We start from the raw sequence: 24,900 nt of genomic DNA, 5'->3' as shown, positions 1-24,900 counted from the left end.
ATATTTTGTATAGCTAGTTTCTAGTCTGTTAGCCTTCGTGGGGGGGAAATGTGATTATTATTATTATTATTTTTTTTGTAACGAAAAGTTCTAGTTCCTAGATCCTTTGGCTGTCCTCATCTCACTTCTTTCCAGCTTTGCTTGTTTGGCTTCTGGAGATGCCATAAGTCTGTTTACTACATTTCCCGTCAGGCATTGAGGCAGGATTCAATGTAAACAAACATTATTTAAAAGTACGTGTGTTTATGTGGCCTGGATGTAAGCAGGCCTATTTTGCCCCTAAGGTAGTTCAGAGATTCAGGATGCTTGTAGAAACAGGGAGTGGCACCATCAAGTTTCCCCAAAGAAGACATTCAAATTAATTTTGATGTAGGATGACAACTTACTTGTCTGTAATATCTGAGACCAGCCTTAAGCCTAGTACAGGGTGTAGGTGTGTTTAAAAATAACTAGTTCATTATTTATGAAAGTGTAACGAGGCAGAGAAAAATACATTCAGAGCCAGCACTGATGTCTGAGCTTGGAGAGTCAATGTTCATTTATTAAAATCTGAAAATTGGTCCTCACAATTCAAAACAAATACAAATGTAAGACATCATGCTCATCTTTAAAGCTGTAAGCACAGCTAGATTGTGATATTACAATGCTTTCTACCCTAGACAACTTGCTTCTGCCACTGTAAAGTTATAATGGCTGCATGGATTGCAAGGGAGGGACAAATCTGCTAATCAGATTACTTCTGTGCTGTAGTCTACTCCTTGTATGTCAACTGCATGACTTTAAGATGCTGAGTGCTAGATACATAAAACCCTTCTGACAGCCTTTTTTCCTATATGAACATGGAGTACATCCATATAATAACCAAATCTGCACTCTGCAATCTTCAGATCTGTGAAAGCACAGGACACTGTGGGTGAGATTCTGTGCTTGCCTCTGAGTGCTACAGTACAGAATTTACAGCCCAGGGGATGGCAGAGGCTGAGGTGGTTTTAAATCCTCTTTCTGGCCTCCAGTTCCTGTGCTGCTCCGTGGTCCCTGGCATAATTCAGACAGCTCTTGGGGCCTGTCTTAAATTGTCAGTCTTTCCCTTGCTGCTTATGGACCATAGTACTGCCCAAAAACTTCTGATGTATTGAGAAGTTGAGAAATGCTTCATTTGGGGTCGAATTAAACATTTTGTTCAACCTGAAATTAAACATTTCCTTTCAATTTTGAGTGTTTTAAAATGTTTTCTAAATCATTTTAAAATAAAATTCAAGGACATTTCTGAATGGGAACTAATTTTGAATACAAATTTTACAAAATGACAAAACAAAACATTTGGATTACTTTTGGATTACTGAAACAATTTCATGAATTCAACATGAAGTAAACCCAAATCGGCATTTTTTTGTCAAAAAAAAGTTTGTCCAAAAATTTCACCCAGTCCACTTTCAGCTTCCAGATATTGGATCATGTTATACCTTTCTCTGCTCAATTGAACAGCCCTTTATTGAATTATTGTTTCCCATATAGGTGTTTATAGACTGATCAAGTCACCCCTTAACCTTCTCTTTGTTAAGCTAAATAAATCGAGCTCCTTGAGTCTATTGTTATCAGGCAGGTTTTCTAATCCTTCAGGTTTAGGTACAATTCTCCTGAGTCCTCTCCAATTTATCAATTTTTTTGAATTGGGACACCATAACTGGACACAGTATTCCAGCAGCAGATGTAGCAGTGCTAAATACAGAGGTAAAATATCCTCTCCACTCCTACTTGAGATTCCCCTGTTTATGCAGCCAAGGAAGGATCTCATTAGCCCTTTCGGCCACAGTGTCACACTGGGAGTTCATGTTCAGCTGATTATCCACCAGGACTACCAAATCTTTTTCAGATTCACAGCTTCCCAGGATAGAGGCCTGATCATGTGAGTATGGCCTACATTCTTTGCTCCTAGATTTATACAATACATCTACATTTAGCTATATTAAAACGTATTTAGTTTTCACCCAGCTTACCAAGAGATCCAGATCGCTCTGAATCAGTGATCTGTCCTATTCATTATTTACCACTCCCCTGATTTGTGTGTCATTTGCAAACTGTATCAGAGATGATTTTATATTTTCTTCCAGATCATTGACAAAAATGATAAATAGCACAGAGCCAACAACTAATCCTGGAGGAATCCCGCTAGAAACACCCCCTCTCAATAATAATTCCCCATTTACAGTTACATTTTGAGACCTATCCGTTTGCCAGTTTTTAATCCAGTTAGTGTGTACCAGGTTATATTTTTAATAAAAATATGTGGTGCCAAGTCAAACACCTAACAGAAGTATATTACATCTAGCCTATTACCTTTATCAACCTCTGTGCATTAAAAACAAAAAATCAAGTTTGTAGTTATATAAGTTAAGACAATGCTAATCAAATCTCTGGAAGTAAAGTCCACAATTGCCCTGGTCAGGAAGGGGATTTTACAGTTGTTTAAAGTGCAGTATGCTATTTCTTTACCTTGCTGTAGTGCATGAAGTAGGATACTGGACTAGAAGGACAAGTTCCCTGATCAGGTTTGGAAATGATTTGCTCTTTTTGCTTACTATAAATAAGTCTAGACCAATCTTTATTGCAAAGACTATAAATCAGAGCTCTAAAAATGTCTCTTGTTGATACTAACAGTCATCCATATAACTTTTCATTGGTTTGAAAAAAAAATATTGAAACAGGTTGGGGATCTATGCTCAGTCATATTCATTTTAAATATGGGATCCCTGATCTTTTAGTACAAAACAAAACAAACAGCCCCCCGCAGCTTCTTCAGAAAGAGAGCAGTCTCTATGTCCAGCCACCCTGGTCAACCACACACCCCAAAGAGAGAAAAGGGCATTGTCGTGTACCAAACGTTCATGCCAGTGCTCCACAGCTATCACGACAGGTGGTGTGGCCCAAAGAATAGGGCACTAGTGAAGGAAGGCTGAAAGAATTGGGTTTGTTTAGTTTGGAAAAGAGAAGACTGAGAGGGGACATGATAGCAGTTTTCAGGTATCTAAAAGGGTGTCATAAGGAGGAGGGAGAAAACTTGTTCACCTTAGCCTCTAAGGATAGAACAATAAGCAATGGGCTTAAACTGCAGCAAGGGAGGTCTAGGGTTGGACATTAGGAAAAAGTTCCTAACTGTCAGGGTGGTTAAACACTGGAATAAATTACCTAGGGAGGTTGTGGAATCTCAATCTCGAGATATTTAAGAGTAGGTTAGATAAACGTCTATCAGGGATGGTCTAGACAGTATTTGGTCCTGCCATGCGGGCAGGGGACTGGACTTGATGACCTCTCGAGGTCCCTTCGAGTCCTAGAATCTATGAATCTATGAAAAAAACCATAAGAATGGCCATACCAGGTCAGATCAATGGTCCATCTTCTCCAGTGTCCTGTCTTCCAACAGTGGCCAGTACCAGGACTTCAGGATTAGTGTACAGAATAGAACTATTTTGGAGAGATCCACTCCTGTCTTTTTCTCCCAGCTTCTGTCAGTCGGATGTTTATGTTCCACTATATTCTTTCTGAGTTGGGGTGACCAGAAATGAATGCAGTAATCAAAATGTGGTTGCATCATAGATTTATATAGTGGCATTGTGATATTTTGTCTTGTTTTCTATCTGTTTCCTAATAGGCTAACAGAATTTTGGGAACTTTCTGACTGTTGCTGTGCATTAAGCTAAAGTTTTCAGAGAATATTCATGATGACTCCAAGATCTCTTTCTTGAATGGTAACAGGTAATTTAGAGCCCATCATTATATATGTGTGGTTGGGATTATTTTTCCCCAATGTGCATTAGTTTGCACTTACCAGTGTTGAACTTCATCTGCCATTTTGTTGCCCAGTCACCCAATTTTGTGAGAGGTAGGACAACTCCCACCTTTTCATGTTCCCTGTATATGTGTGTGTGTGTGTGTGTATGTGTATATATATATACACACGTTGAATACTGCATGCAGTTCTGGTCACCTCATCTAAGGGTGTATTAGAATTGGAAAGTTGCAGAGAAGGGCAACAAAAATGATTAGTGGTATGGAACAGCTTCTGTATGAGAAGAGATTAAAAAGACTGGGACTTTTCACCTTAGAAAAGAGGTGACCAATGGGGGGGGGGGAGGGGGATGTCTCTAAAATCATGAATCATATAGAGATAGTGAATAGGGAAGTGTTATTTACCACTTCTCATCACACAAGAACTAGAGGTCACTTGATAAAATTAATAGGCAGCAGGTTTAAAACAAACATAAGGAAGCATTTCTTCACACAATGCACAGTCGACCTGTGGAACTCCTTGCCATGCAATGTTGTGTCTCTCCCCCGCCCCGCCCCCAAACAACTCCTCTCACTCGGGTTCAAAGAAGAATTAGATAAGTTGATGTAGGATAGGACCTGCAATGGCTATTAGCCAAGATGTCAAGGACTTCACCTCATGCTCCAGGTGTCCCTAACCTCCAGCTACCAGAAGCTGGGACTGGACAACTAGAGATGGATCTCTCAAAACTGCCCTGTTCTGTTCATTCCCTAGGAAGCTTCTGGCACAGGGCACTGTCTGAAGCCAGCTCGCTGCCAGAGGCTTTCACTGTGGTGGGGAAAGGCTCTGGAAGCAAGACACTACACTACTAAAACTAGCAGTACTGACATGGGAGGCACTGCTTGGGCTTGTAGGGTATACACCCTGGGGTTCAGGCATGTAGGACACTCTACTCATCTTAGCCATCTCTCACCATCTATGTTGCTATTTATACCCGTGCTAGATTGCATGCAGTGCTTGTACTCTACACTCTGCCGCAAACACAGACCTACCCTAAAAGTCCCAGTGAAGAAGAGAAACTATTATTCTTTAACAACTCCTCCCCACAAAGTCTGATCTTTTGTCGCCGTGCCAAATCCAATTCCCTTAGTAGTCTATTGGAGTTTGTCACTGATTTTAGTGAAGCAGTGTTTTGGGCCTTAATAGACATTTCTATGGTACTCTGCAGCAGAAAAACGTTGTATCTACAGTCTGCCAGCAGATGGCAATAGTGTAGGAGTTTGCAAATAGCTAGGTTAAGAAGAGCACCTTTGCCACCAATTGTTTGTGTTCTTAGTGCACAGAATCCTGCTCTTAAATCTGACAAAGAATTGTGAATGCAATATTTTTCCTGTAAGAAAGTTTATCATCTCATAGCAACTTTCTGATCTACTAGTAAATTTTTAAAGTGTTTTCTTAACACTCATTTTTCCCAAGTATGTGAAAATGTTAACTCTGTTATTATGTGAGTGAGAATAGAAACTAATAAAATTACAGTAAATAGCAGATTGCTTACACAGCACAATGCTGTTTACATAGCATTTCCCCAGGTCCCCAAAAGGCATTTGTCCATCATGTATTATTGTTTAGTAAAGTCCTTTAGTAAACAGGCAGGCAGGTCTCTTCAAGATTCTTCCAGTTACAAATTATAATCTCTGGAAAAAAAGCAATGACAATTTGCCTGGTGATACCAAGTGGGCTTCCACCATAGCTGCGATCTCATGAAAACTCTCCTCTCCTGACTTCTGTTTTTTTTCCTTTTCCCTTCTAGTAATACAGTATTTAGCACTTATATGGGACTCCCCTGCTCTACATCTCAAAGTGGTTTTCAAGGGTGGGTTAGCACCATCTCCATTTTCACAGATCGGGATACTGAGGCAAAGAGATTTAATGACCTGTCTGATTTCACAAAGGAAGTCAGTGGCAGAACCAGGGTTAGAAGCCAGGTCTCCTGATTCTCAGTCTGGTGTACTGTTCATTGGATCATGCAGCCTCCTATTTACACTTCAGCCCCCCTGGAACCCTAAGAAAGAACTTCCTTCCTACTTCCTAATCTATGGACTAACCAGACCCATACTCCAAGGGGTGGGATTATTAAAAATGCCCAATTAGGTGCCTAGCTCCCATGTGTATGTAAGCCAGTTGTTCTTTCTATCTTACAGTAATGATGTCAGTGTTCCAGCCTTGTAACCAAAGCAGAGGCGATGTGTGTGTGTTTGGGGGAGGGGCATGCAGAGTCACATGTCCCCCCCCCAGATTTCTGCCTTCCATTTGGCACAGAGGTTTTTAAACTGTTGCCTCCTGCCAGGAGCTGGTGGATTGGAAGCTGGTAGGAGCCACCCGGCCCACTTGGGCCCCTGGCTTTCCACGCTGTGGGAGCTGGGGCATCTCTGCACACCTGGGCGCTCCCCAGGCAGGGCAGGCAGCACAGCTCCGAGCTGCACCCTGAGGTGCACTTGCCTCTATTCCAAAGGAGCCCAGTGCCAGCTGGCGACACTTCCTGGAGCTGGCCCCTGACCACGGAGGTGGAGCCCGGCTGCCATGAGATGCTCCCAAGGGGCTCACTCACTGCTGCCCTGGTGCTCCTGACTCTGCTGCTGCTCCTCCAGAAGCAATGTGTGGCCTCATCAGATGCCCCCTCCTTCTCCAGAACACTTAAATTGTGCCTTTCTCCCCCACTATCCAGAGTTACGCATAATTTCTGAACCATAGGATACAGCTTCCTTATTGCATTATATTAAAACAGCCTAGATTACACCTTGTCGACCAGCTTAGCAGCAGCACAATGTGCTCCCATGTGGGGAATCAGCGTTTGAGAGCCTAACCCAGGGATCGGCAACCTTTGGCACGCAGCTCATCCGGGAAATCTGCTGGCGGGATGGTTTGTTTACTTGCAGCGTCCGCAGGTTCGGCTGATTGCAGCTGTCACTGGCCATGGTTTGCTGTCCAGGCCAATGGGGGCTGCGGGAAGTGGCGCGGGCCAAGGGTTATGCTGGCAGCAACCCCAGCTAAATACTCCGAGGCATTTCCCCATAGAAGTTGCTTCAAAGATAATCGGTGCTTCATGGACTTTGAAAAAGAAAAAGCCCAGTTTTCTTTCAAATATTATTGGTGTTTGTATTCCGGCAGTACCCATAATGCTCTAGGGGCTTTCCTCTGACACTTGAAGATACAGTCTCTGCCTCTAAGAGCTCACAGTCTTAGAAAATAAGCAACATGCAAAGGATGGGGCAGAGAGATCAAACATATAATCAAAATATAACCAACATGTAATAAACATCAGCTACACTGAAATGGCCCCAGCCAACGTTCATTAGCCAACTGCTTGGTGGTATCTTGGCAGAGGTGGGCTTGAAGAGGGATTTGAAGGAGGAAGAATAGTAGCCTTATTGAATAATTTTGGGGAGGGGGTGTTGCAAGTAAGGAGCATCATAGAAGAAGGTGGGAAGACAGTTGAGAGAAGTGGACATAGGGGAGAGTCAGTACTGCGCAACCCCAAATATTCAAAAATCATGAGTCAGGCTCACCAACAATCATGAGAGAGGCTTGAAAATAATGAGATTATGTTCAAACAATAGATTTGGTGGTTTTTATTTGACTTCTGCTTTTTGAACCTTTAGGGTGAACTGGGGTCACATTTGGAAGCTTTCTCCACAGCCATGAGAGGTAGAAACTTACTTTCTCTTTAAGAATGAAGGCTGAAATCACCACATATCACTTGACGCTAGGAGCTTTTAGGAAAGCAACTATTATCATGAGACTCGTGACAAAATCGTGGGAGTTGGCAACACTGTGGGAGCAGTGGGTGGGTTGCCAACCCTCCTGCTTTCGCCGGTACTCTCTACTTCAGCCAAACCGGGAGATTTTGGGCGCTAACGGTCCTGCATGGCAACGGAGCTAAGGCAGGCTCCCTTACATTCCTTGGCTCTGTGCCGCTACCGGAAGCACCCAGCACCGTTCCTGCAGCCCTGGGGAGGAGGGGGTCTCCGCGCGCTGCTCCTGCCCTGAGCGCCAACTCTGCAATTTCCTATTGGCCGGATACTGCGGCCAATGGGAACTGTGGGGGCGGGGCCTGCGGGCAACAGTGCATGGAGACCCCCTGGCCCTCCCGCCTTAGGAGCTGCTGCCAGAGAGATGTGCCGGTTGCTTTCAGGAGACTCCCGAGGTAAGGCCAATCGAGCCCCTGATCCCCCTCCTGCATCCAAATCCCCTGCGCACCCCACATCCCACACCTCCTCCTGCACGCCAGCCCCCACCCCCCACCGAAACTCCCTCCCAGAGCCTGCATCCCCTCCCTCACCACAACCCCCTGCCCCAGCCTGGTGAAAGTGAATGAGGGTGGGGGGATGGAGTGAGTGTAGGGTGGGGCCTTGGAGAAGGGGCGGGACAGGGGCATGGCTTTGGAAGGGGCAGGGCAGGGCAAGGGTCTTTGGGTTTGCGTGATTAGACAGTTGGCAACCCTATGGGCAGCAAAATAACAGAAAAGAGTAGATTGAGTGGGGGAGGCAAAGCTGTGAGGGGGCTTGGAGGGGAGGAAAAGAAGCTTGAACTTGCTGCAGTGGCAGTGGTTGAGTCAGTGGAGTGAAATGGTGAGGGGGCTGAAATTAGTGCAGGAGCATGATCTTGGGAGCTGCATTATGTCTGGGCTGGAGGGCGTGGGGGATGATGTGATCTGTTTGTTATGGAAGCCAGGGAGGAGAAGGCTGCAGTAATCAAGACTTTTCTCTTTTGCTGTAATAAATGATGTGGGTGTTGAATCCTCCCCTCCCACAACCAGAAATGTCCTGACTTCTGGCTTGCTAACAAACACATGTCTATGTATTCATAGGCTTTCATGCCACACACTTGCCGAATCTACCTTGCCGAATCTGCCTCATGCTTGTTGGCTAACATGAAGTAAGTGAACTTGGGTGCAGGGGAGGGAGTACTTTAGAGATTCCACATCTAACGTGAAGAGCATATTTTTACTCCTTTTTTCTGTCGTCTTTAGGTCTGTTGCCCATACCCATTGTACAGTTGCAGTGTTAAATGCTGATGAGATCAGGCTTACTGCAACACGCGATTGTAACATATAAGGTAACAAATCACTGGCATTACCTAATCACCTCTGGTTGGTTTTCTTGTAGTTTTTACATTTCTATCGCATGCAGAAAGATAATGCTAAGTACCAGCTGCTGCAAGAATGTGTTTCAGCCTTAAATCCAATATCATGTCTGTGGGACGGACTCTTGGGTAATGAATTTTTTTGTTTGCATTTTCCTTACAACAGGGGAACTGCACCAGAGTATTCCATTGCCAAGTGTCAATTGTCTGCTAGTGCCAAACTCATCGTTGTCTGGGTGGCATGAAACACAGGTGTTTGCTCCACTGACTCCCTTTCCAAAATATAAAGAAATAGATCTCATTGATGCAATATCTTGCATATACAGAGCTGTGTACAAGAGTTCTGACCACAGTCTGGCAATATGTTAGTTTAGTGCATTAAAATAACTGGAAGTGTTCAGTAAAATAGACAGTTCTCAAAGATGTAATGTGTTTGCAAGAGTCTCTCTGTACTCAAGTCCAGATCATCTTTACTTTCTGCTCATACAGCGCCTAGCACTATGTGGTCCCAGTCGGTGACTAGGGCTTCTTGACCCTATTTCAGTACAAATAATAAAATGTTCAGTCTTCAATGAGTGTTTTAACCTAAGTAATAATACCTTGCTCTTTATCTAGTTCTTTTCATCAGCTCTCAAACCACTTCACAAAGGAGGTCAGTATCATTAGCCCCATTTTACAGTTAGAATAATAGAATCATAGAATATCAGGGTTGGAAGAGATCTCAGGAGTTCATCTAGTCCAACCTCCTGCTCAAAGCAGGACCAATTCCCAACTAAATCATCCCAGCCAGGGCTTTGTCAAGCCTGACCTTAAAAACCTCTAAGGAAGGAGATTCCACTCCCTCCCTAGGTAACCCATTGCAGTGCTTCACCACCCTCCTAGTGAAAAAGGTTTTCCTAATATCCAACCTAAACCTCCCCCACTGCAACTTAAGACCATTACTCCTTGTTCTGTCATCAGGTATCACTGAGAACAGTTTAGATCCATCCTCTTTGGAACCCCCTTTCAGGTAGTTGGAAGCAGCTATCAAATTCCCCCTCATTCTTCTCTTCTGCAGACTAAACAATCCCAGTTCCCTCAGCCTCTCCTCATAACTCATGTGTTCCAGCCCCCTAATCATTTTTGTTGCCCTCCGCTGGACTCTTTCCAATTTTTCCACATCCTTCTTGTAGTGTGGGGCCCAAAACTGGACAGAGTACTCCAGATGAGGCCTCACCAATGTCGAATAGAGGGGAATGATCACATCCCTTGATCTGCTGGCAATGCCCCTACTTATACAGCCCCAAATGCTGTTACCCTTCTTGGCAACAAGAGCACACTGTCGACTCATATCCAGCTTCTCGTCTACTGTAACCCCTAGGTCCTTTTCTGCAGAACTGCTGCCTAGCCATTCGGTCCCTAGTCTGTAGCAGTGCATGGGATTCTTCTGTCCTAAGTGCAGGACTACGCACTTGTCCTTGTTGAACCTCATCAGATTTCTTTTGGCCCAATCCTCTAATTTATCTAGGTCCCTCTGTATGCTATCCCTACCCTCCAGCGTATCTACCACTCCTCCCAGTTTAGTGTCATCTGCAAACTTGCTGAGGGTGCAGTCCATGCCATCCTCTAGATAATTAATGAAGATATTGAACAAAATCGGCCCCAGGACCGACCCTTGGGGCACTCCGCTTGATACCGGCTGCCAACCAGACACGGAGCCATTGGTCACTACCCGTTGAGCCTGACGATCTAGCCAACTTTCTATCCACCTTATCGTCCATTCATCCAGCTCATTCTTCTTTAACTTGCCGGCAAGAATACTGTGGGAGACCGTATCAAAAGCTTTGCTAAAGTCAAGGAATAACACATTCACTGCTTTCCCCTCATCCACAGGCAATTAGGTTAGTCAGGCATGACTTGCCCTTGGTGAATCCATGCTGACTGTTCCTGATCACTTTCCTCTAAGTGTTTCAGAATTGATTCCTTGAGGACCTGCTCAATGATTTTTCTAGGGACTGAGGTGAGGCTGACTGGCCTGTAGTTCCCCGGAAACTCTTCCTTCCCTTTTTTAAAGACAGGCACTACATTAGACTTTTTTCAGTCACCCGGGACCTTCCCCAATCACCATGAGTTTTCAAAGATAATGGCCAATGGCTCTGCAATCACATCCGCCAACTCCTTTAGCACCCTCGGATGCAGTGCATCCGGCCCCATGGACTTGTGCTTCTCCAGGTTTTCTAAATAGTCCTGAACCACTTCTTTCTCCACAGAGGGCTGGTAACCTCCTCCCCATGCTGTGCTGCCTAGTGCAGTAGTCTGGGAGCTGACCTTGTTCGTGAAGATAGAGGCAAAAAAAAGCATTGAGTACATTAGCTTTTTCCACATCCTCTGTCACTAGGTTGCCTCCCTCATTCAGAAAGGGGCCCACATTTTCCTTGACTTTCTTCTTGTTGCTAACATACCCGAAGAAACCCTTCTTGTTACTCTTAACATCCCTTGCTAGCTGCAACTCCAAGTGTGATTTGGCCTTTCTGATTTCACTCCTGCATGCCTGAGCAATATTTTTATACTCCTCCATTTGTCCAATCTTCCACTTCTTGTAAGCTTCTTTTTTGTTTTTAAGATCAGCAAGGATTTCACTGTTAAGCCAAGCTGATTGCCTGCCATATTTACTATTCTTTCTACACATCGGGATGGTTCGTTTCTGCAACCTCAGTAAGGATTCTTTAAAATACAGCCAGTTCTCCTGGACTCCTTTCCCCCTCATGTTATTCTCCCAGGGGATCCTGCCCATCAGTTCCCTGAGGGAGTCAGAGTCTGCTTTTCTGAAGTCCAGGGTTCGTATTCTGCTGCTCTCCTTTCTTCCTTGTGTCAGTATCCTGAACTTGACCATCTCATGGTCACTGCCTCCCAGGTTCCCGTCCACTTTTGCTTTCCCTTCTAATTCTTCCCAGTTTGTAAGCATCAGGTCAAGAAGAGCTGTGCCCCTAGTTGATTCCTCCAGCACTTGCACCAGGAAATTGTCCCCTACGCTTTCCAAAAACTTCCTGGATTGTCTGTGTACCACTGTATTGCTCTCCCACCAGATATCAGGGTGATTGAAGAACCAGGGCCTGTGATCTAGTAACTTCTGTTAGTTGCTGGAAGAAAGCCTCGTCCACTTCATCCCCTGGTCTGGTGGTCTATAGCAGACTCCCACCATGACATCACCCTTGTTGCTCACACTTCTAAACTTAATCCAGAGACTCTCAGGTTTTTCTGCAGGTTCATACCAGAGCTCTGAGCAGTCATACTGCTCTCTTAGGCCTGGTCTACACTATGACTTTAATTCGGATTTAGCAGCGTTAAATCAAATTAAACCTGCACCCGTCCACACAACGAAGCCATTTATTTCGAAATAAAGGGCTCTTAAAATCGATTTTTGTACTCCACCCCGATGAGTGGAGTAGCGCCAAAATCAATATTGTCATTTCGAATTAGGGTTAGTGGGGCCGCAATTCGATGCCTCCAGGAGCTATCCCACAGTGCACCATTGTGACCGCTCTGGCCAGCAATCTGAACTTTGATGCACTGGCCAGGTAGACAGGAAAAGCCCCACGAACATTTGAATTTGATTTCCTGTTTGCCCAGCATGGAGAGCACAGGTGATAGCTCATCAGCACAGGTAACCATGCAGGCCGATAATCGAAAAAAAGCACCAGCATGGACCGTACGGGAGGTACTGGATCTGATCGCTATATGGGGAGAGGATTCAGTGCTAGCAGAACTTCATTCGAAAAGACGAAATGCCAAAACTTTTGAAAAAATCTCCAAGGGCATGATGGAGAGAGGCCACAATAGGGACTCAGATCAGTGCCACATGAAAGTCAAGGAGCTCAGACAAGCTTATCAAAAAACAAAGGAGGCAAACGGTCACTCCGGGTCAGAGCCGCGGACATGCCGCTTCTACGGCGAGCTGCATGCAGTTCTGGGGGGGGCTGCCACCACTACCCCACCTCTGACCATGGATTCCGAGGCAGGGGTAATCTCATCAGCTACACCTGAGGATTCTGCGGACGGGGAAGAGGAGGAGGAGGATGAGCTTGTGGAGAGCACCCAGCACTCCGTTCTCCCCAACAGCCAGGATCTTTTTCTCAGCCTGACTGAAGTACCCTCCCAACCCTTCCAAGCCAGTATCCAAGACCATGACCTAGTGGAAGGGACCTCAGGTGAGTTTACCTTTTAAAATATAAAACTTGTTTTAAAAGCAAGCGTTTTTTAATGATTACTTTGCCCTGAGGACTTGGGATTCATTTGCGGCCAATACAGCTACTGGAAAAGTCTGTTAACCTGTCTGGGGATGGAGCAAAAATCCTCCAGGGACATCTCCATGAAGCTCTCCTGGAGGTATTCCAAAAGCCTTGCCACAAGGTTTCTGGGCAGTGCAGCCTTATTCCGTCCTCCATGGTAGGACACTTGACCACGCCATGCTAGTAGCAAGTAATCTGGTATCATTGCATGACAAAGCCTGGCAGCGTATGGTCCCCGTGTTTGCTGGCATTCAAGCAACATCCGTTCTTTATCTCACTGTGTAATCCTCAGGAGAGTGATATCACTCATGGTAACCTAGTTGAAATACGGGAATTTAATTAAGGGGACAGAGGTGGCCGTTCCTACTGGGCTGTTTGCCTGTGGCTGAAAAGAAATCCTTCCCGGCAGTTAGCCAAGTGTGTGTGGGGGGCGGGGCGAATTGGCCCTGAGCTTTTTGCGTTTGGCTAGCAGGGATCTTCCCTGATACCAGCCAAGCGGTCGGGGGAGGGATAAAGCGATCATCCAGAGAATTGGATGGGGGGGGGTTAGTTTGTTTTCTGCTACTGAAAGGTTAACAGGAAAACCACAGCACTCAACGGGCTTTGCTTGGTATGTGGGAAAGGAGGACGCAGAAGCCGAAAGACAATGGCTTACCATGGCCGCATGCAAGCCGAATTCTGTTGCCCGGACCTGCGTCTGTGATCTCTAGCAGCAAAGCCACAGGCACTCAATATTAAGAGGCAAAATGCAACTTTGCACAGAAATCACATGCACTATGTAATGTGAATAGTGTTGGTCACCGTGAAAGAGTATAAGCATTGTTCTGTAAAATGTATCTTTTAAAAAAATTCTCTTTTATTCCCTCCCTCCAGCAGCTGCAAATTTTTCAAGCCTCCCTCCTCCGTCACGAAGGCTATCTCAGATAAGGCATCGGAAAAAGAAGACGCGAGACGAGATGTTCGTGGAAATCATTGAATCCACCCGCAGTGAAAGAGCTCATCTGAATGAGTGGAAGGACACGGTTTCAAAGTATAGGAAAGATGCCAGTGAACGTGACGACAGGAGGGACCAACGTGACGACAGGAGGGACCAATGTGAGGAGAGGAGAGACACTCGAGATGAGAGGTGGCGGCAGGAAGATCAGAGGAGGCAGGATGCAATGCTGGGGCTGCTGCCTGAGCAAACAGACATGCTCCGGCGTCTGGAGCTTCAGGAACGGCAGCAGGATAACAGAGTGCCACTACAGCCTCTGTATAACCCACCTCCCCACTCACCATGTTCCATAGCCTCCTCGCCCAGTTGTGTAAGAACACGGGGGGGGGGGGAGGGGAGGCTCCGTACACCCTCCCATTCCACCCCAGTAGACAGCCCAAGCAAAAGGCTGTCATTTTTTTGACCTTTTTTAGTGGCCTTTTCCTTCCTGCCGATCCTCCTCCCAACCCCCACCCGGGTTCTCTCCCTCTTTTTATAATCAATTAATAAAGAATAAATGATTTTTAAACTATAGTGACTTTATTTCCTTTCAGAGTAACAGCCGTGTTAGTCTGTATCCGCAAAAAGAAGAACAGGAGTACTTGTGGCACCTTAGAGACTAACAAATTTATTAGAGCATAAGCTTTCGTGGACTACAGCCCACTTCTTCGGATGCATATAGCTATATGCATATCCGAAGAAGTGGGCTGTAGTCCACGAAAGCTTATGCTCTAATAAACTTGTTAGTCTCTAAGGTGCCACAAGTACTCCTGTTCTTCTTTTATTTCCTTTGAAAGCAAGCTGTGATCGAAGAGGGAGGATGGATTCCTTACAGAGAATGAGTCAATAAAGAGGGCGGGTTTTCATGAAGGAGAAACAAACAGAAATTTCACACTGTAGCCTGGCCAGTCATGAAACTGGTTTTCAAAGCTTCTCTGATGCGCAGCGCTTCCTGGTGTGCTCTTCTAATCGCCCTGGTGTCTGGCTGCGCGTAATCAGCAGCCAGGCGATTTGCCTCAGCCTCCCACCCGGCCATAAAGGTCTCCCCCTTACTTTCACAGAGATTGTGGAGCACACAGCAAGCAGCAATAACAATGGGGATATTGGTTTGGCTGAGGTCTGAGCGAGTCAGTAACGATCGCCAGTGACCTTTTAAACGTCCAAATGCACATTTTACCACCATTCTGCACTTGCTCAGCCTGTAGTTGAACAGCTCCTGACTCCTGTCCAGGCTGCCTGTGTATGGCTTCATGAGCCATGGCATTAAGGGGTAGGCTGGGTCCCCAAGAATAACTATTGGCATTTCAACATCCCCAATGATTATTTTCTGGTCCGGGAAGTAAGTCCCTTGCTGCAGCTTTAGTGTTCCTGAAGACACGAGCATCATGAACCCTTCCTGGCCAGCCCACGTTGATGTTGGTGAAACGTCCCTTGTGATCCACCATTGCTTGCAGCACCATTGAAAAGTACCCCTTGCAGTTTATGTACTGGGTACCCTGGTGCTCCGGTGCCAAGATAGGGATATGGGTTCCATCTATCGCCCCACCACAGTTAGGGAATCCCATTGCAGCAAAGTAATCCACTATGACCTGCACATTTCCCACCTTTCGTAGCAGCAGCTCAGTGATTGCTTTGGCTACTTGCATCACAGCAGCCCGCACGGTAGATTTGCCCACTCCAAATTGATTCCCGACTGACCGGTAGCTGTCTGGCGTTGCAAGCTTCCACAGGGCTATCGCCACTTGCTTCTCAACTGTGAGGGCGGCTCTCATCTTGGTATTCTGGCGCTTCAGGGCAGGGGACAACAAGTCACAAAGTTCCATGAAAGTGCCCTTACGCATGGGAAAGTTTCGCAGCCACTGGGAATCGTCCCACACCTGCAACACTATGTGGTCCCACCAGTCTGTGGTTGTTTCCCGGGCCCAGAATCGGCATTCCACGGATAGAACCTGCCCCATTAACAACATGATCTCCAAAGCACTGGGGCCCGTGGTTTGAAAGAATTCTGTGTCTGTGTCCATGTCCTCATCACTCTTGTCGCTGCGCTGCCGTCGCCGCCTCCTCCTCTCCTCGTTTTTCTGGTCCTGGTTCAGCATAAACTGCACGAGAATGCGCGAGGTGTTTACCATGTTCATGACTGCTGTCTTGAGCTGAACGGACTCCATGCTTACCATGGTATGGAGTCTGCAGTGTTCACCCAGGAAAAAAGGCGCGAAATGGTTGTCTGCCGTTGCTTTCATGGAGGGAGGGGTGAGGCTGTACCCAGAACCACCTGCGACAATGTTTTTTGCCCCATCAGGCACTGGGATCTCAACCCAGAATTCCAATGGGTGGAGGAGACTGCGGGAACTATGGGATAACTACCCACAGTGCAACGCTCCGGAAATCGACGCTAGCCCCGGTACATGGACGCACACCGCCGAATTAATGTGCTTAGTGTGGCCGCATACATTCCACTTTATACAATCTGTTTCCAAAATTCGAATTCTGTAAATTCAGATTAATCCGGTAGTGTAGACATACCCTCACATACAATGCAACTCCCCCACCTTTTCTGCCCTGCCTGTCGTTCCTGAACAGTTTTTATCTATCCATGACAGTACTCCAGTCATGTGAGTTATCCTACCAAAACTCTGTTATTCCAATCACATCATAGTTCCCTGACTGTGCCAGGACTTCCAGTTCTCCCTGCTTGTTAAGGAAACTGAGACACAGAGCAATGATGTAATTTGCCCAAAGTCATAGTGCTCATGGGCAGGTGACTGTATCAGTTTACACTTCATGGGTACATGCTGAAAACTGATGATTTTGTGTGTGTTGTTGTGATCTGTTTTGTGATGTTGCTATGACTTTGTTTCCACTGTCCTGCACCCTTAAATTATAAAGGAGCTGCCATTTTCTGAGGTAGAGTTAATGCAGCATGTTACAAAGGGGAGGCACTTTCTTTTATGGTTTCTGATTTTGTTTCTCTTAATCTAAAATAAGTCATGCAATGTGAAAATATGGATGTGCACTATATGCAAGAGGGGGAAAAGCAATAGTGATATAGTCAAGGACATAATTTTTACTCATTCTCTGTTTTTGCTTATTGCTATAGGTTTTAATGATGATTCTTTTTTAAATGTGATGTTTAGGGTTTGTGGTGTGCTCAGAAACTTCCCTTCTACAGGGGAACGTAAGGAATTGAGCCTCAATGCCCCACCCGTGAGGTAGGGAAGAATTATCCATATTTTACAGATGAGGCACAGGAAGAGTAAATAGCTTGCCTAAGGCCACACAGAAAGTCTGTAGCATAGATGGAATTGAATTCAGATCTCCTGATTCCCAGTCCAGTGCCTTCAACACAAAAATATCCTTCTTCTGAATTTTTGCCTTTGAGTCTTGCTGGCTAAAATTATACATAAGATCCAGATTTGGTAGGCTCAGACCTAATGAAAATAGGGAATGGGAAAATAACAAAACATCTCCAAGGTGAAACGTATCTTCCCCAGGCTGGTCATCCACTTCTCTTGGATCCTTTCAGAACTCAGGAAGCATCACTGCCACTGTGAAGAGGCTTGTGAGATAGGAGATAGCCAGTGTTAGATGAGTAGAGGCAGGGAGGTAGAAAGAGCAGTCGTAGAAAGAAAAGGTCTGTGAGGTAAGTAGAAGGATTAGCAGCCAGTCTGTCCAGTATTTTGTATAAGGAAATGAGTGATACTCCAAACTGAAAGCAGCTGTGTTCACTATAATATGCAACCATCACAGCTGCTTTCATTTTGGAGTGCAAAATGAAGTAACAGAAGCATTTCTGTCACCGAATTCTTCAGTGGCAATATAGAACATAGGGTGACACATATGGCAATTTTGTGCAATATTTTTGGGAGAACTTACTGTATTAAGTTTTGTATCATTGTGGACCAGGGATTGTAGGTAATTCTGGGGGGTGGGGGACCACAGCCCTCCAGGAACTAAGAACAGTGAGGGTTCACTAGGCAAATTCACTCAGATTGTAACATGTCCAGAAGAGGTACCACCTCCTGGAGATGCGTGCCTATTTTCAAACTCCATTCTCCAGAGGCCAACAGACAAAGAAAGGACTTTTGGATAAATAGCCTGAGTTTAAACCAACTCAGAGCCTTCTTTCTGATCCAGCAAATGGACAGGACTTTCTGTTCCAGGGAGACCCCAGTCCTCCTTTGCATGGAGGTTCTTGTTCTGAGGGAAAGTGTTATGAACTTGTCACCATAGAAAAATTCCTTGGTGGTGTTGAAAGGACTGTTCACCAGCCAGAGTCCTTGCTGCAGTTGGGGTGATCTCTGGTAAGCATGTAGTCTTTAATTGTTTTTAATATGTTTTCTCTGTAATGCTTTCACCTTAAAAATAAATGTGCGTATTTAGAAAGAACAGTGTGGCAACTTATAACTGTGGGTATTTACACTGTTTACAGTCTCTCATGAGAAGGCAAAGCAGGTCTGCTGAGGCAGTCTGACTAGCTGGGGATATCAGAGTGTAGGCAGATAACTGTGCAGACTGCAAATACCCCAGTCAGGAAGGAAACAGACCCGGGTCTCTATCCAAGAGAGGTAACAGCTGGGGAGTCAGAAGCCTAAGTGTGGGTGCCCCTGCTGGGCCATGAGAGGGAAATACAGGTGAGGTTGCCCTGATCTGTGACACATAGAGTGGAGACGTGTGGAATATATGACAGTGTGAATTACCATAAGTGACAACAATATTGAAAGCAAGCATTATAGCAGGAATTAGGAACTATTGAAGAAATAGCAGCTGTTGAGCTTCTGTGAGCAGCAAGATTTGTCCACTGCTGATCTGAAGAAATCTGAGGAGGCAACCCATGCTGTGCTCAGATGATCTGAGGCAGGATGGGGTACACCTTAAGACAGGGGCCCCCTTTTCCTCATATAGGGCAGGCAGGAGACTGAGGAGACAGTGCCACAGACAGCAGAAGTAGCCGTGATTGTCAGAGGTCCAGACACTTGAAAGCTGTAGTGGAAAAGGCTATTCATGCAGGAGAGATGGAAGGAGCTGGAGAGAGACAAATGCCACTAGTTCAAATGGTCAAGTCATGCCCATGGGGCTCAGGAGGAAGGACATGAAGGTGTACCAATTCAGGGGCTGGCAGGCAAACAGATGTAGGTGTGATGAACCCTAGCTTTCTGCCTGTGGACTGAATTAATATTAAGGTTACTGGACTCTTGACTATGAAAATACAGGTGTCGTTGCTCTGAATTGTGACAGGGTCCACTAAAAAGAGAATCCTTTTTCAAGTTAGAGGTCTCTTCTGATCTCACTTTTCCTTGACACCAGGTCTGCAGACAGGAATGTTAAGACTAGCTGATAGTATTTGGTTTATAGCTTGATTACTTTAATCATCTGCTTGTGTGCCATCCTTCCACAATGTGGTGAGTTGAATGAAATATAAATAATGTTGCTAGATGCTTTACCTTTGTATCCTGTTTAGTTTATTGATGAGGGCTAGTCTTGTTTGATGTTTTAGAATGTAGGAAACTCTAGTAGTACATGGATTTTAGCCTTACTGTAAATGTCATAACTTTTCAAGATACTGGGACCAGAGTAGATTTATGATATTGAAAAATCTTTGAGGAGAACAGATGTGAACACTGAAACCAAATAAAAGCATGTATTTTTCACATCTGTCCCTTTTAATTCTCTACATCTTTTTAACTCTGTCTGGAACCTTGGAATGCTGTAGCTATCTTATGCCAACAGATGGCAACATTATAAGTTCATTTTTAAAGATGATTAGAAATAATTAAGCTCCCAGCTGCTCCAAAATTGGTCAGAAAGAATGTGGGGAAAATAGTTCTTGGATATTTCCTTAGGTAAGTGCTTGGGATTTAAAACTTTTGTAGTATGCCAGTAAAACATACAAACATCATAGATACAATTGTGTTGTGGGTCCCTCCAGCCATTTAATTAATTAATTGTTCTGTCACTCATTGTTTTTCTTTATACACAATTTGCTTTACAGTGAATTTAAAATTCAGTATTATTTGACATGGTTTTATTATGCTATCTTCTTACCAATGCATGGGCAACAGTCTCATAAAATTAGTAAGTACAGTATCAACAGTTTCCTCAGCACTTAGCGAACCCATAAGTAATATAGCTTTGATTTAAATAGACATCCAAAGTTTGGTTTCTACAGGTTTCCCTAATTTGGCGGCTTAAAATTTGTACAGAGTCATGTCAGATTCTGCCAGGCAGCTTTGTCCTTCTGCAATGTAAGAATAACAATATGAAATTTTTCAGAGTAGCAGCCGTGTTAGTCTGTATTCGCAAAAAGAACAGGAGTACTTGTGGCACCTTAGAGACTAACAAATTTATTAGAGCATAAGCTTTCGTGGGCTACTGCCCACTTCTTCGGATGCATATAGAGTGGAACATATATTGAGGAGCTATATATACACACATACAGAGAGCATGAACAGGTGGGAGTTGTCTTACCAACTCTGAGAGGCCAATTAAGTAAGAGAAAAACATTTTTTTGAAGTGTACTGGGCTAGCTTGATTATCACTTCAAAAATTTTTTTTTCTCTTACTTAATTGGCCTCTCAGAGTTGGTAAGACAACTCCCACCTGTTCATGCTCTCTGTATGTGTGTATATATAGCTCCTCAATATATGTTCCACTCTATATGCATCCGAAGAAGTGGGCAGTAGCCCACGAAAGCTTATGCTCTAATAAATTTGTTAGTCTCTAAGGTGCCACAAGTACTCCTGTTCTTAATATGAAATTTGTTGTTCTGTACTATGCAGAAGATCAGACTAGGTGATCAGAATGGCTTTAAAACTGATATATTATGACTGTAGCTTAGGGTGGCCAGGTGCCTGGTTTTTGAATGGAAAGTCCAGTCAAAAAGGGGATCTGACAGTGTCCAGTTGTTGTGGGCGGGGGAGTCAGGGAGACACCATGTCATCACCCACGTCAGCCCCTACTCAGCCAGGGCCACCCTGCTACCTGCATTGGGCGGTTGCAGCTCCCAGCCCCGGCTCCACAGGTGAGTCCCTCAGGTGAAGTGAAAAGCAGCAAGTGATAGGGGTAGGGGGGAAGAGGGATGGAAGGTGCGGGGCCTCAGGTGAAGAGGCAGGGCAAGAGTGGGGCCTCAGGGGAGGAGGTGGGGCAGGGGAGTTTCCGGCACTCCTGTTGGAGTGTCTGGTTTTTAAATATTACCAACTTGGTAACCCTACTGTAGCCGAATTCAGATTAAATGTCAGTGTTAGATAAATGAACGATGCATACATAAACGACCCAGGTATCTGCATTTTGTAAAGCATATGTAATAAGAGTCTGTCCATCACTGAAAAGTTTTATATAGGAACTAGCTTAGGGCCCAGTCTGCAAGTCCATGGAGAGTGGAACTTGCATTGACCTCCACGGGCATTCCTTTTGACTTTAAAAGGAGTTATGCATGAAAAAGGCTTGTAGCATTGAGTCCAAATTTTATAAAGTGATCTGAGATCCTTTGGGACTAAAAGTTCTTTATACATGTGAGAAGAATTATTGTTGTTGTGCCTAATATTAATGACAGATTTCAGAGTAGCAGCCATGTTAGTCTGTATCTGCAAAAAGAACAGGAGTCCTTGTGGCACCTTAGAGACTAACATTTATTTGAGCATAAGCTTTCGTGGGCTACAGCCCACTTCTTCGGATGCATAGAATGGAACGTATATTGAGGAGATATATATACACATACAGAGAGCATGAACAGGTGGGAGTTGTCTTACCAACTCTGAGAGGCAGGGCCGGCTCCAGCATTTCTGCCACCACAAGCAAAAAACAAAAAAAAACCCCTGCGATCGGTGGCGGCAGTTCAGCGGCAGGTCCTTCACTCCTAGAGGGAGTGAGGGACCTGCCGCCCCCGAATTGCCGCAGGTGCCGCCCCTCTCCCTTGGCCGCCCCAAGCACCTGCTTGTTAAGCTGGTGCCTGGAGCCGGCCCTGCTGAGAGGCCAATTAAGTAAGAGAGAAAAACTTTTGAAGTGATAATCAAGATAGCCCAGTACAGACAGTTTGATAAGAGGTGTGAGAATACTTACAAGGGGAGATAGATTCAGTGTTTGTAATGGCTCAGCCATTCCCAGTCTCTATTCAAGCCTAAGTTGATTGTATCTGTGCAAACTAGATCTTGATTACCACTTCAAAAGTTTTTTTCTCTTACTTAATTGGCCTCTCAGAGTTGGTAAGACAACTCCCACCTTTTTATGCTCTCTGTATATGTGTACATATATATCCTCAATATATGTTCCATTCTATGCATCCGAAGAAGTGGGCTGTAGCCCACGAAAGCTTGTGCTCAAATAAATTTGTTAGTCTCTAAGGTGCCACAAGTACTCCTGTTCTTTTTCCTAATATTAATGTGAGCGTAAATATTTTGTACCTACTTGGAATCCAAGTACAGTATAATTGAATTGAGAGTTCAAAGAATATAATACATGATTTTGTTACAAAGCAAAGCCTAATGACACCATTACAGTTTGGCTTTAGGCCAAAACCAGATGCCTCTCATAATTAATTGGCTTGATAGCTAATTAGGAGGAAAGCATATGACTTGTATTAAATGGTGTCAAGTCAGTCTTAACAGTGGTCAGTGCAGATTTACCTCTAGGCAGAGCTGCCCCTTGGGTACGGCGAATCGGGGCGACTGCCCCAGGCCCTGCGCTTTGCGGGGTCCTGCAGGAAGCTGGTGAGCAAGTGGGGTGAGGACATGAACGGGGAGGCGAGTGGCGGGTGGGTGGGGGGGGCAAGGAGGAGCCCATCTACCAGATCCGCCCCCTAACCCCAGTGCCTCCTGCCTGCTGGCGGGCCCATCCGATCAGTGCCTCCCCATTCCTCTCCCTCTGGGTGCCTACCGCTTGTGGCAGAGATGTTTCGCGGGGAGGTGCTGCGGGGCGTGGGGTGGAAGGGAGAGGAGCAAGGGCACACTGCGCTTGGGGGAGGAGGCAGAACTGGGCGGGGAAGTGGCGGGGCGGGAAAGGGCGGGGGTGGGGCCTTGGGGGAAGGGGTAGAGTGGGGATAGGGCCTGGGCAGAGCTGTGGGGGGGGGAGGGAGCACCAGGGTCTGTTGGTGTTACAACCACTTCACTGTGTTACTGAAATATCGGGTCCACCTAGCTGAGAGCCGATAACAGCCAGACAGGGATAAGGAAGAGTTGCTTTATTCTGCAGAAGAAAGGAGAGCTTTGCACCTTGGTAGAAAAACTCTATCTTACACACATTTTACAGATTCTTTATACACATTCAGACCCAGGTCCTTGTAGTGTTAACACTTGATTGGTGGTTGTCAGACTCGTGCTTTTGCTATCTGGTCAGTGAAAACCGGCTTGGGACCAGCTCCAACTACTTTAAGGCCTTGAAGGGAAAACAGTTGAAAAGTTCAGGCTACTGTGTCCTTAAGGTGTCTGCTTCCCCCTAATGGCCACTGGCTAACATAACGACTGCTCTATTAAGGGGGGTCACTAGTAACTTTCACAACTGGTTGGGTTTGCTTTGCATTGTATTAGGGGATATGCTCCTCTTCACCAAAACAATAACTTATTTCATTGCGTGTTTGGTGATCTGTGCTTTTCACTTATAAACATGAAGATTTAGCGATAGGTTCTGTGCTGTCTCCAGAGGCTGTGACGGTTCGGTCACAGAGACCACCTTGGAACTGTTACCTGATGTGCTGAGACTACCTCTGAGTCCATTTTCTCTGCCAGTTTGGGCTCCAGAACTTGACTTGTTGAACTAGACACACAAACCTGCTGCAACACAGACCCAGGGTCTGAACTACACCCCCAAAGCTGCAGAGTAACTGAAATCAGTTTAAGATGTGCTCCTGTCTCCAGCATCCAGACACCCAGCTCCCAATGAGATCCAAATCCCAAATAAATTCATTTTACACTGCATAAGGCTTATACAGGGTAAACTCATAAATTATCCGCCCTCTATAACACCGATAGAGAGATATGCAAGCTGTTTGCTCCCCCAGGTATTAATCACTTACTCTGGGTTTAATAATAAAGAAAAGTGATTTTATTTAAAAAAAAATAGTAGGATTTAAGTGGTTCCAGACAGAACAAGGCAAGTTACTAAGTAAAATAAATCAAAATACACAAGGCTAACTTAATACCCTAAGAATCTAGTTACAAATACTAACTTCTCACCCTAGATGTTATCTCAGGTACAATCCTTTTCAGACCAACGTTGTAGTTTATGGCCTAGGTCCAGCAATCACTCACACCCCCATAGTTACAGTCCTTTGTTCCAGTTTCTTTCAGGCATCTCTTTGGGGTGGAGAGGCCATCTCTTGAACCAGTTGAAGATAAAATGGAGGGGATTTCAGGGCCTTTTGTATTCTCTCTCTTGTGGGCGGAAACCCCTTTGTTCTTCTATGCAAAATCACAGCAACAAGATAGAGTTTGTAGCCACCTGGGCAAGTCACATGTCCATGAATGATTCAGCTTTTTGCAGGCCGATGCCATTGTTTACATGTTAGTTTGATCATTCCCAGGCAGAGCCGGCTCTAGCGTTTTTGCCATCCCAAGTGCACACGCTCGCGCACACACACACACACACACACACACAAAGCCGCGATCTCAATCGGCGGCAATTCGGCGGCAGGTCCTTCGCTCTGAGAGGGAGTGACGGCCCCGCTGCCGAATGGCCAGATGTGCCACCCCCTGTTCACTGGCTGCCCCAGGCACCTGCTTGCTACACTGGTGCCTGGAGCCAGCCCTGTTCCCAGGAAAGCT

This window comes from Malaclemys terrapin, chromosome 2 (assembly GCF_027887155.1).
Source record: "Malaclemys terrapin pileata isolate rMalTer1 chromosome 2, rMalTer1.hap1, whole genome shotgun sequence".
NCBI classification, from domain to species: domain Eukaryota; kingdom Metazoa; phylum Chordata; order Testudines; family Emydidae; genus Malaclemys; species Malaclemys terrapin.
Note: the sequence above shows the minus strand (reverse complement) of the source record.